General features: G+C 40.9%; 1 protein-coding gene across 5 annotated transcripts in view; it reads left to right on the forward strand.

Moving 5' to 3' along the window:
• The window catches only part of LOC147911555 (uncharacterized), an 86,783-nt gene that overhangs the window by 35,758 nt on the left and 38,068 nt on the right, over window positions 1-12,957 (forward strand). The window contains exons 14-16 of one of the 5 annotated variants that reach the window (XM_087428159.1): window positions 2,850-3,025; window positions 5,052-5,288; window positions 8,104-9,337. The exons of the other annotated variants lie outside the window; for them this stretch is intronic. The gene's annotated coding sequence lies outside the window, so the exon portion shown is untranslated. Of the gene's footprint in view, window positions 1-2,849; window positions 3,026-5,051; window positions 5,289-8,103; window positions 9,338-12,957 lie in introns of those variants that run through there. 5 annotated transcript variants of the gene reach the window in all.

Below are 12,957 nucleotides of genomic sequence, written 5' to 3' on the forward strand. Positions count from 1 at the left end.
TCCTAAGTGAACTAACCTCAAGAAAGAAGTAAGAAGTCAAGGTAATTTACCAGTTAGGAAGATCTAAAACCAGAGACTAAAGATCCAGATATATGGTGAATTTCCTGTCATGGCTTCTGTTATTAATTCAATATGTTATGGAGACTTTTCCAAGGAGGGTTGTTTTAAAACTCCTTTTTTCTTTACTATGTAAAAATACACAGGCTATGTAAAGAATAATTACTCCAGCCAATCAATGAAAAGGAGATGACAGAACATGAACAACCCTTAAAATAAGTCACTACTGGATTAGAGAGCCAGTCAGGGAACAGCTGACATTAGGTTAATTTGGACTCTTAATTAGGCTGATTCTGATTTCATGACCGTCATAGTGATTGTATTATGCTAGAACCTACAAAACTTCCCAGCCCCCCTACTATTTAACCACCAAGGCCCACCAACCAGACCAGTCCTTGCTGACACATGCCCTGCCTCCATCCCTTCTGACAACACCTGGACGATTTTCCCCAAATCCCACTCTGTCCCTGCGCTCTTCTACCTGCCCCAGGCCAGGGAAACATTTTCTCCAAAGTTCAGGCCCAGCTCTGGGGATGGCACGTCTCCCTCGAGTGAAGAAAAGGATCAGAGTGCAGACCCTGTGAGCTGCAGCAATTGGACAAAGACTGGGGTTTGCTGACAGAAAAGAACCTTTAGTGGGCACCGTTACCAGGTCCAAGAAGCCCCAGTGATTCCTCCAGGGAATGTGATGCAGGACAGAGCAGGAATGTCTGCATGTGTTTCGGCTTGGGAATGCCTGTAGGGTGACATAGGTGACATTGGTAATGCATTCGCCAATGTTGTTCACTCATTTATTCATCGTTTGTCATGGAGTGCTTTCTACATACATCCAGGCAACAGTCTCACCCTCTGGGGCTCACAGGCAGTGTCAGAAGAATTTCTAAATTTTATTTATAATATATAGCTACAGCACTGGTAATATACTAGGTGTTCCAAGCGTTTTTCAAACATTAACTCCTTTAATACTCTCCATAAACCTACAAAGTAGGTATGCTGATCATTATTGCCAACTGAGAGATGAAGAAACTGAGGCACCAATCAGGTAAATAACTCGGTCAATACAAATATCTAGGAAGGGATTGAGCTGGAATTTGGACATGAGGAGTTAGCTCCATAGTCTGTGCTCTTAACCATGACATTTACTCTCTAAAGACTTCACATCATGAAAAAATTTGAACAGTTATCCATTTTCTTGGTGCATTGAGTAGTCACACTATTTTATCTGTGTCTGAAAAATAGAATACCTGCGTAGAAACTACTGCACATACACACTCAAATTACATCTACCAATGTCCCCAGTCCCTGAAAATTAATACAGAGAACATTTCAGAATTTTTCTTGCCCAGGTTGGGAGGACTCTGAGGAAATCTCAGTGTTACTGTAAGAAGCTGAGGACAGGCTGGGAGTGGGTCTCAGAGGAAAGGTGTCGTCAGGAGTCACCATTGAATGACAACATTGATGGGAGGGTCTCAGCAGTGACTGAATTCAGGATCTGGTGGTGTTTTAACCTGGTGCTTATGTTCTGGCTGTGGGTTTATGGTGATGCAGCAGAGGGAGAGGGGATGGTTCACTGTGTTCTTGGGGAAACCAGACCCATGAAAGAGAGGGAACGACGGTTTCCTTAAACAGTGGACTCATGGTGGGAAAAATTCGGCCTGGAAGAGACAGTCGTGTGCCTGGTATAACCAGAAGGAGTTGCCTCTGCTTCAGCCGAAGCAGACAGCCCTTCCTCAAGCACTCATTTTATCTCAATGGGAGGAAGAAGGAGGAAATCATGTAATGCTCTTCTGGATGTGAGACCTGTGATGGTAGAGACTGTGCTAGGAGGTTCTGAAAGGCTGCCCTGAGGCATTTCAGACCTTTGCTGTGACCAGAATGACAAGTGTAAGCACCCTCCCTAGGTCTGGGAACAGTTAGTGTGTCAAGGAGAAGGCTCCCTGGTGCAGAGACTCACAGGAAGAAGCGAGTTTGACCAGGGAAGGTCAGAAATGTGGCCAGTGTGGCTTGAGGGAGCCTGAGAAGAGAAAGGAATGAAGAGAGGAGGGTGATCAGGCTGGATCCTGGGACATGGTAGACTGTTACTTTCTGTTCCTCTGTGACAACATTACTCCAAAACCTGCCACCTATAAAGTACAAATATATAACATCTCACAATTTCTGTTAGCCAAGCATCAGGCATGGCTTAGCCGGGTGCCTCTGCCTCAAAGTCTCTGTGAAGCAGGGGCTGTGGTCTCAACAGGTCTCAAATGGGGGAGGATTCCCACCCAAGATCACTCACATGGGTTTTGTCAGGATCCATTTGGACTGAGAGTGTGAGCTCCTGTCTGTATGTTGGCGGGACACTCCCTCAGTTCTCTCCTATGGAGCCTCTACATAGTGCAACTGAAAACATCAGCACTTGCTCTCCCAGTTCTGGTGATTTGATAGAGAGCGAGAGCGAGAGTAAGAGCGAGAGAGAGAGAGAGAGAGAGAGAGATGGAAACAGAATGAGGGAGGTAAGTAGGGAACCTAATTAAGCCAGTAATTGGGAGGTGACAGACGTTTTGTAATTAAAACTTGGAAGTGACATCCCATCACCTTGGCTGTGTTCTGTTGTTCAGAAGCCAGATACTGACCACTTAGTGGTGACACAAGGATGTGCACTCCAGGAGGCAGGGAGCATTGGGAACATTGTGGAGGCTCCCACCACATAGGCCAACATGAGGCTCTTGGGACTGATTCTGAGTAAAACAGGGGACCGTGGAAGGTTTAATGCCAGTGGATCACAATGTCTGAATTTCCTCTAATTTCAGCCCCTTCAGGATGCAGACCTGAAAATGAGGCTCAGAGCGGCAGTGACTTACCAAATATCACACATCTGGGACCTAGAGAAGTTCTGACTGGTATTCTATGTGATGTCCTACTCCTTGTACTTCATCCATCTCTAAGTGTGTGCATTAGACACATGTGACACCAGCCCACAGGTGTTGTACGTATTATCACATATACACCTGATGAGGTCCCTAGGAAGCTGTTTTTAGCCCAATCCTCATTGTGCAGCTTGGGAGACTGGGGAGATCTTGAGAGGCACAGCAGCTTTTCCAGGACACAGAACTGGTAGGAAAAAAGAGGTCTGACCTCAGCTCACACCCAGAAATAATGCTTCACAGTCTATCTGGGCACCCCTGAGTCTAGTCAAGTTGACACCTAAAGTTAACCATCACATCATGGCTCTATCCCACCAAGACCAACAGAGATATCACAACGTGACCTATGTCATTTAAATTTTCCAGCACACATATTACAGAAAGTAAATACAAACAGATGAAACTCGATTTTATAACATTTTTATTTAACCCAAGAAATACAATTATTATCATTTCAAAATGTGGTCCACATCAGTACAAAGAACAAGATACTCAGGTTTTCCACCCACTGGGTCTTACTGGTGAATTTTAATGAATACTGGCTCCTCATATATCTTAATATGATCCAATATATAATTTTCTCCTATCTATTTGAGTTTTATTGTATCAAATGGAAATCATTTTCTCCTTATTGTCAAACTGCTCTGCTATCTCTTTTTAAAAAAATTCTAGTTATATTGTGTTTATGTTAGAACTGAAATTAAGAATTTAAGGAGTTAAGAAGGCATTGATTCCAGCAAAAGGCTGGTTAACTAAAATGGAAGATGGTTCAAGAGCAAATCTCCCAAGAAAACCATAGGGTCAATGACAGTGGAAAATTCAGGGTAGAATTAGAAGACACATGGACTGTGATTACAAGGGAGTAGACAGAACGTGGGGAGGAATAGATATCAGAAGTGAAAATACACAAACATGTTCCAAGTTGATGAAAGACATCAATCCACAAATTCAATTGATTCAAGATTCCCTAAGCAGAGTGACTACACAGGGAATATTAATGAACCAAACCTTGGTCTAAAAACCAAAGTTAATGTAAAGGATTTTAGGGACTATAGAGGCCAAATAAGCAATAAAACGTCCAATTGGTGATTTCTAACCATAAAGAAAATAAGATAGACATCAACAGAGCAGCATTTTTAAAATGCTAAAAGAAATCTCACATCAAACCAGAATTCTACACCCAGCAGCAATAGTGCCCCAAATAAAGATGTTCTAGAAAAACTTAAAGTGAAACTTTTCATTGTTAGTAGCCTTGAATTAGACAAAATACTGCAGTGAGTTATCACATCCAAAGGAATATGATCCCAGGTTAAAAACCAGGAATGCAAGAAGGACTGAAGAGGAAAGGAAAGGACAATTTATAAATAAATATAAATGAATTTTATTTTGTGAAGTAATTCTAGAAATCTCTCATAGGGATTAAAATATATAGAGAATAAAATGCATGAAAACAGTAATACAAATGTCAGGAAGCTTAAAAATAGAATTGAAAGTGTTGAAGGTATTAGCATTTGGGGGAGGAGGTAAAAGTAATTATTCATATTAGACTGTATTAAGGATTCAGGATTTAAACATTAGTGCAATTAAACAAAGATTTTTATATGATTTCAACGAGTAAGTTTATAGAGGAAATAATGGAATAATAAATGAGTTAAATCAACATCAGTGAAGTAAAGAGAGTAAAGGAACATTAATTATTCAGGTCAAAGGGAAGGGAAAGAGTAAGACGGTTGAAATAATAACAAGTTTACTGGAAATTACCTGAGATGTAAATGCACAAAATACTAAATTCTTTTTAATGGCTGTGTGATATATTCTAGAGACTTGTTAATAAATATTGTGGACATTCTTTATTGATAAACGTTTACACAGTCTCTAATTTTTCCTATTAAACCATAAGTTGTATGGATATTTTTGGACATATAAACTTCCATTCCTATTTTTACAGAAGGTATCCAGTGGAAGAAAAAGGAAATAGTAAAATGTTGATAGAAACTGCAAATACCACCTCCCCACACAATTGTATTAAATGTTTTTATCTACCAACAGTATCTGACAGTGTCAATAACCCAACATTTTTGTGTTTAGATATAAAGCTTTAGGAATCTCTCAAATCCCATTGATAAGAGACAGGATGTCTCCCCTGGATTATCCACTGATTGGATTATCCACTCCCTTCCGCAATAAAAGGGGAATCAGAGGCAGAACTCACTGCATTTTCCAGCAATCCACGGGCTGTCTGCACATCAGGAGTGGGGTCAGCAGGACAACTCTGCAGCCATGGAGGAACCTGCATCGGCCTGTTTTCCAAGCCAGCCTATTCTGGTGAGTGTGGAATCCATACAGATGGCAAGAGTGTCCATTTGTACACTTGGTCCTTCTGTGAAACCTCTTTAAGTGAGCAGGCAGTAGCTCTTAAAACAAGAAGATACCTTATTGAAAGTTGTTTCCTAGGTGTTAATGTTTGTTAAGTAATGATCAAGGTGTTGTACTTTTCTGCATAGGGAGCTTTCTTGGGATAATAGGCCAGACATTTGTTTTGTTTTGTTTTTAACCAACAACATCACTGGGAAGTGGAAGTAATATTCAGCTCTGCACTGTGTACATTGCTCCCGTCTCTGGAAAATTTTTTACCCACAATGTGATTGGTCTTTTTTAAAAAATATTCAGTTCTGTGCTCAAATATCACCTCATCAGTTAGTCCTTCCCTAATCTCTTCATCATCAATAATTGTAGGTGGGCGGCCCCATGCCGTAGTAGCCGTTAAGTGCACACGCTCCTCTGCTGGTGGCCTGGGTTCAGATCCTGGGCAGGCACTGAGGCACCACTTGTCAGGCAAAGCTGTGGTGGCATCCCATATAAAGTTGAGGAAGATGGGAACAGATGATAGCACAGGGCCAGTCTTCCTCAGGAAAAAAAAAAATGAGGAGGATTGGCATAGATGTTAGCTCAGGGCTGATCTTCCTCACAAAATAAATAAATAAATGAAATAATTGTAGGTAATTTCTTTCCCTTTATCCCTCCTTGCTGTTCTTCCTCCATCCCTCTCTGTGTCTCTGTATCTCTGTGTAGCCCTTACTGTTTATTACAGGATCTAATTATACCTAACACTATATTACACATTGATTAGTCCCTTTATTAACTCATTCCTTTCTCCAAGGTTAAAAAAAACAGGGGCAGTGACTTTTAAGTTAAATTCTGTATCATGGGTTTTAGTACATAACTTGGCTTATAATAGGTGCTCTATAAATGGGAGGATCAACTAATTTTCCCTCCACACTGGGACATGTTGGAGAATGAAAGGGATGGTATTAATGATTATGACAGGACAACAGGGATGAAGTGAGATTTATGACTTCACTTGTAAAAAGTATCTGAGGGGGCCAGCCCAGTGGCGCAAGGGATTAAGTGCACATGCTCTGCTGAGTGGCCGAGGGTCTGCCGGTTCGGATCCTGGGCTTGCACCAAGGCACTGCTTGTCAAGCCATGCTGTGGTGGCGTACCATATAAAGGAGAGCAAGATGTGCATGGATGTTAGCCCAGGGCCAGTCTTCCTCAGCAAAAAAAAAGAGAGGATTGGCAGATGTTAGCTCAGGGCCGATCTTCCTCACACACACACACACACAAAAAGTATCTGAAGACAGAAATGAGAGATTGTAAAGGAAGGGTGCACTGATTAGGTTTACATTTTAAATAGATTATTGTGGCTAGAGTCTTATAATGGATTACAGACAGAAAGGATTTGCAATATTAGTGATAACTTATTGCAGTACACCATAAAACAGATTCTATCCTTGTATTACTGCAGTCAAGTGAATTTGTTTGAAAATTTTAGAGAGTATTTTTTGGAGTTTGAAAAATTTCTTTCGATAAATATATTGTGCACTCTCTAAGGGCAAAGCAATGAGTGAATACGGCAGTGTAAAACATTACAGTCCACATTAGTCTTCACTTCATGGAGTATCTAATTTAGTGAGAAAAACACTATGAGAGAAATAGATGATAATACACTTACAATTAAAAATTTTAAAAATTAACAGAGAAAATGTGACATTACATGGCTGGATCAGGAAAGGTCACTCTGTGGAAATGGTATTTTGTAGGAATCTGAAAGGTGCTCAAGAATTATTCAAAAGTGCAGAATCTTTGGGTGGATTCAGGAGGCTGGACGGATGGTTCATTGATGTACCAGTGTGGGGTGGCAGGGTGTCCAAAATGACACTCAGGTGTAGACAGGATATCAGTACCAACAAGTGAGATTAGGGGACCCTGAGATATGGGTGATTATTTGGAGAACTGGTTGGTTCATCTTGGGACCTGCTCACTGTGAGCTGAGTCATCGAGTTATCACTGATGTGGTGAGTGGGCAGATGAGTATTTTGGTCTCAGGGTTGAAGCCAGATCTGTGCTAATTCTATGGGCATTTCTAGTTCACTAATGGTATTTGAAGCCAGGGAAATGGATGGGATGACGTAGAAGAGGGTGTGGATGTGGAACAAATGTGAGAGCAGGATTGACTGCTAAGAAGCATCAATTGTTGTGTTAAATCAGATGGTGGAGCCCAGATTAACAGGGAGGAGTAGGAGGAGAGAGGAAGAGTCAGGGGAGGAAAAATGGTTATTTACAGTGGGTAGAACTGTGTGATGGGAATATGGCATGTGTGAGTTATTTACTTATGAACAGGAGAATATTTGAGTGATGATGGGACGTGGGTGTGCAAGTGAAGTGAGCATCAAATTGCTGAGAGGAATGTGATTTCATTAGAGATGAGGCACTAAATTACTATGCTCTGGGCACACAAGCATCTAGTTTTCATAGTCCTTTCTGCCCTTGACTCATATCAGCTTGATGTCCCAGGATGTAGTTCTCAGTGTGTGGTGCCTGTGCCAGCAGCATCAGCAGCATCCGGGAACACTTAGAAGTGCAAATTCTTAGCCCTCCCCAGGCCTCCTTGGGTGGAGGTCCAGCAATCTGTGTTTTAAAAACCCTCCAAATGATTGTGATGCACAGGGCAGTTTGAGAGATATTTCTCCAGGATACAGGAGGGTGGAAGATCCAAATGAGGTGAGAACATTCTCCATGGCTGGCAGTCTGCATCCCCCATTTTATTCAAATTTCACATTTCATTTTGTTTTCACAGGGGAAGCTCAAAAGAAATATGATGCCACAGACTTCAGAGAAGAAAAGACAGGTCCATTTATCCAAGACCAAGCAGAGACACCGTGAAACGTCTGCACTTCCTATAAGACTCACCAGCTGCATTTTTAAGAGGCCAGCTACAAAGATGACTTCCTACCCTGGCACTGAGGTCAGGTACAGTCAACGGGAGGAGACCTTGCAGAAGCCTCAGTAAGTCTGAGCACACAGGAGACTGCAGGGACTCCAGGCCTGCAGCAGTGAAGGAGAACTTTTAAGTACTTTCCATATCACAAATACCTTAAATATAATTGCACCAGGTGGTCCAGGTGAATCCCTGGGCTGTGCTGGTGCTGGGTATCTAGACCCCAGCCTCAAGCCCACTGCCACACAGTCTTCAGACTGGGCAGAGACGATCCCAGGAGTGGGTCTCGGTCTCCTCCAGCCACTCTACAGACAGCCCGTAACTTATGGGGACATCCGCAGACAGAGTCAGAAAGTGAAAAATGCAAGGGAGAGAGGGGCTGAGGCCCTGAGGGCAGCCAGGTTTGCCAGGGAGGCAGAGAGAGCAAGGAGCCAAGAACGATGTTCTGATACCTGATGGAAAATAAGAGAAGGTCATGCTGAAGAAGCCAAGAAGTGTGGCCCTGGGGAAGTGTTTCCCCACGAACAGCCCCCAGTTTCACTCGCCTCATTTAATGTCAACCATGCTTCTTGCTCTGGACTGTGATGCTTTGTCATTTTATAATTGTACTTCATTAAACTCTTTTGAGAGACATAAATGTGAAGAGTAGACAGTTGTGTGGGTGAAAGATCGGGTTTCCTGTGACAGGAAAGAAGATCTTTACTTGTCCTTGTATACTGCAATTTCTGCTTACCATGATTCTTATTCACTTTTATATTAAAGGTAATTTGGCCTAAGGGATCATTTAGTGTTTTTAGTTATATATTTTTTTAGAATACGTGCACTCACAAAAAGATGATACTTAATGTAAAGAGATTATTTTTAAATTTAAACTAATTTGATTCTATAAAGTCTTACTTTACCTAAGCTTGCTTTTATAGCTCATTCTAACATAAGTTGTATCCTTTTTTCCCCCAAATACTAACTCAAATACAAGACGTTTTTATATAATTTAATTAGCCCTTAGACTACCGGTTACAGCCTTATCTGTTACCTAAAATTACCTCGGTAATTTTTTAAAATAAAGTTCACCTTTGATTCTTAACAAGGAAAATGTTGTCTGGGAGCATTTTGTCTTTGGGATGCTTGTCTTCCTACATATCGAGATGATGGGTGCATTGCAACAGAATGCTTGGGAAATCAACACAGTTGTTCAAACCTAGTGGGAAGTAACTCTGTTCTCCTGTTATCGGGTCGCTTCTCGAAAAACTATGGATGAATACAGCTCTGCCTTCCTGTCCCACATTCTGTCCTTTCTGTCATTATTTTTCCTGTATGTCTTGCTTTTCTTGTTCACGTTCTCTCTCTTCTGCTGTCTGCTATTCTCTTACCATAAATATCCATTGTTAACCAAGAGAATAAAATAAAAACTATATTTAAAAATAGTAAAATGAATGGAGTTAATCAATATGGTAAAAGAATCTGGTGAAATATCAGTGACTTCATATATTGGGCCAGAAAAGAACATCTGTTTTCACCTGTTTACCTACTGAATTAAGCCAAATACATATAAGTCTGTGGGCTTCTAGATTGAGGAACTTTTTAGGGGGTGGGTGGAAGGAGAGAGAAGCATAGTATCCTCAGTGCAGACTCACAGGCCCTCTTTTGGAAATAGTTTTAACTATTAAAAACTCTCCGAACCTCCCGTTCTCCTAGTGATTTGGATACTTATTCTGTATGTGCTCCCTTCTCCTTCGAAAATGAACTAGGATTCCAGTGATCTGGCCTGCTAGCCAGATGCTTGAGAGGAAACCCTGGGAGCCATTTGTGATGGTTCTCAACCACCCTTGTATATTAGAATCATTTGACAAGTTAAACTATATAGACAATAGGGCTCTAACCTCAGAGATTCTGATTCATCAGAGACCCAGGTATAAGTACATTTTGTACAACCTTCCAAGTGTTTCTAATGTATGGTCAAGTTTGAGAATCACCAAGCATGAAAAGATATTAAAATATTAGAAAGGATTTCAAACCTTTAAAGCGAGTGTTGCATTCCCATTTCCACACCGATTTGAGAGCCTCACTAAGTCAGAGCAAATCCATTTACTGTTATTCTGATAATTTGTGAAATTCAGCTAGTAAAACACACACTAGAATGGCGATGTGGACATTTTCTTTATACCACAGAGATCTGGGCTTCATAGAAATATGTGTATTTAACTTGGGCAGCCAAGACTTTGAGTGGCTGATAGTTCATGTGACCATGATGTTGACTTAAAGCTAATTATGCCTTTATAGATGGTTAGTACAATTTGCCAGTAGTTTGCTCAGGACAAGTCAATATGTAAAAATCAAAATCGGTTATAAGAGATTTAGTATCTGAATTGACCACTTGAGGGATATTTTCTGACATTCAACACATTTAGTATTAAAGAAAGGCATGCTCAACTGAGATTCAGAAAAAAAGGAAAATTTTTAATGCCGTGACCTATGAGTTATTAAAAGATATAAAGCTGCATTAATTAAAAATGTTGTTCCTGTTAGGGAAATAAGAAAATAGGTGAAACGAAGAGAGCAGAGAGTGTAAGAACTAAATTCATGTGTGTGTGGGATGCCCAGCTCCAGGGCTGCAATAGGGCTAATGGTCACTTCCCACCCAATTCACAAAAAAATTGCAAAATAGTACATAGAATTTCTATACACACCTCACCATGTTTTAGTTATCACATTGCATTTTGAAAAGGAGCATTTTAAATTAGCGGGTATCTAACGAATAAATAGAGCTGGTACATTTAGGTTCGTATTTGGAAAAATATCTACCACACAACATATTGAAAAATGTTGCGAGAGTCTTAAGTATATTCTATGTCTGCCCCTTCTCATGCCCAGTTCACAAGATGATGACGGTATGAAACTCACCTGGACTTCACAGTCTCTGGAAAATTTATTTTTGCCAAGTTGAGAAGAATTAGGGTTGATTTCTAAGAATGAAAAATAGAAGAGAAGCTGGAGAGAGTTACTTCCTCAAGGTCAGGAACTATTTGACCTTACAAAATGAAAAAACGTCTCCCCATTTTTCTTCTCACATTCCCATAGCATCAAGTATCTAAACGTGAGACAGGATCAAGTTTTCTAAAAAAAAAAAAAAATGTTTTGGAGACCCAGGGAAACAGAGTAGCATTAATGAAGAATGTTTACCTTCAAATGTTCCTGAATATTTCTCTCAAACTCCTTATACCATCTCTATAGACTATTCCCTATACTAGCCACGGTCCCTGTTTTATTATATAAAACAGTGTAACCTATCACCAGCATTGGTGGGCAATAATTCTTGACATGATTTTTATGGCGTGTCCCCTGCCACCTTTTTTGACTACTGTTGTAGGTTGGGCTAAGGCAGTGGTTCTCAAACTCTGGTGTGCATCAGCACTGCCTGGAGGGCTTGTTCAAACACGCTGCTGGGTCCCATCCCCACAGATTTCAATTCAGCAGGTCTGGGGTGGGGCCTGAAAATTTGCATTCCTGACAAATTCCCAAACATTCCACTCTCCTGGCTGACACGGATGCTTCTGCTTCTGAAGCAAAGACAACTCTTACCCAACTTCATTAGTCTCTTCTCCTACCTGAAAGTGAAAATATCCAGTTATCAACTTGCACTCATTTCCTGACAGGACCATTTACAGAAGAAACCCTTGCTTCCTTAGCTTTCCTCAAAGCCACGTGGCATAAGGCCAGACCCTTCAATAAGCCCCTTCTAGCATCTTCTTACTGAGACACCGAAGCTTCCCAATGGGAGGTGCACTTTGCTGCAGCACATTAATAAACCTAACACTTTGGACGTCATATGCATTCCTGGTGGTCCGCAGGCACTGGGCTTTATCAATACTTACCCATGCGTTCTTCCTCTTCATGTGTGAAGTTTGACTTTCCCTTACTTGGAGCCAAACCAGGTTGAGGGGTACGAAGGTAGCTTCCAATTGGATAGGTCCAATAATTTTGGGGTGGTCAGTCAGTGGCGTTCATCCTCATCTGTGGAATGGAGCAAACAGTTCATAATCAAACCAGCTGAATGTATACGCTCCACCTATCCATTGGCAGTGGTGCCCAAGATGTTTCTGTGGACTGACAGCATCAGAAATATTTAGAGATAATTGTTGAAAATATAAATCCCAAAGTAAATCTCAGACCCAGTAAAACGAATTTCAGAGAAGTTGGGACTCAGAATCTGATGTTTTCAGAAAAACGCTGGGTGATTTCATTCAGCATACAGGTTTGGGAGCCACTGATAAGGACAGCTGGACTGAAGAGATAAGAGATTTTCCTAAGATATTAAGAGCTTAAAAATTATCTGAGTGTATGTTCTTTGGGAGAATTCTTAGCAGTAACAGCCTGCTGTGCACAGAGGCAATAATTCTCCAGTATCATAGAGATAATCAAAATGGGAATAGAAGACTAACCTGTTCATACAATGTCCACATCTAGGACAGGGACTGGATAAATGGGAAAAGTCAACTGTTATGCTGTTACGATTCCCATTTGTTTCCTGGGTTTTAATTTGATAATGTGCACAGGCTTCTCTAGCTGCTTAGTAACGTTTCCAACTATGGATGGCCTTGGGCTTTGATTGAAAACCCTGGTCTATTAGGCTGTTATTGCAGAATGAGTTAAGACTCTAAGGTGTGGACTACTTTCAACATTCACTGTTATTTTTTTAAAGCAACCAATAAAAGA

This window comes from Ceratotherium simum, unplaced genomic scaffold (genome assembly GCF_057802395.1).
Source record: "Ceratotherium simum simum isolate JZ-2026a unplaced genomic scaffold, ASM5780239v1 HiC_scaffold_43, whole genome shotgun sequence".
Lineage (NCBI taxonomy): Eukaryota > Metazoa > Chordata > Mammalia > Perissodactyla > Rhinocerotidae > Ceratotherium > Ceratotherium simum.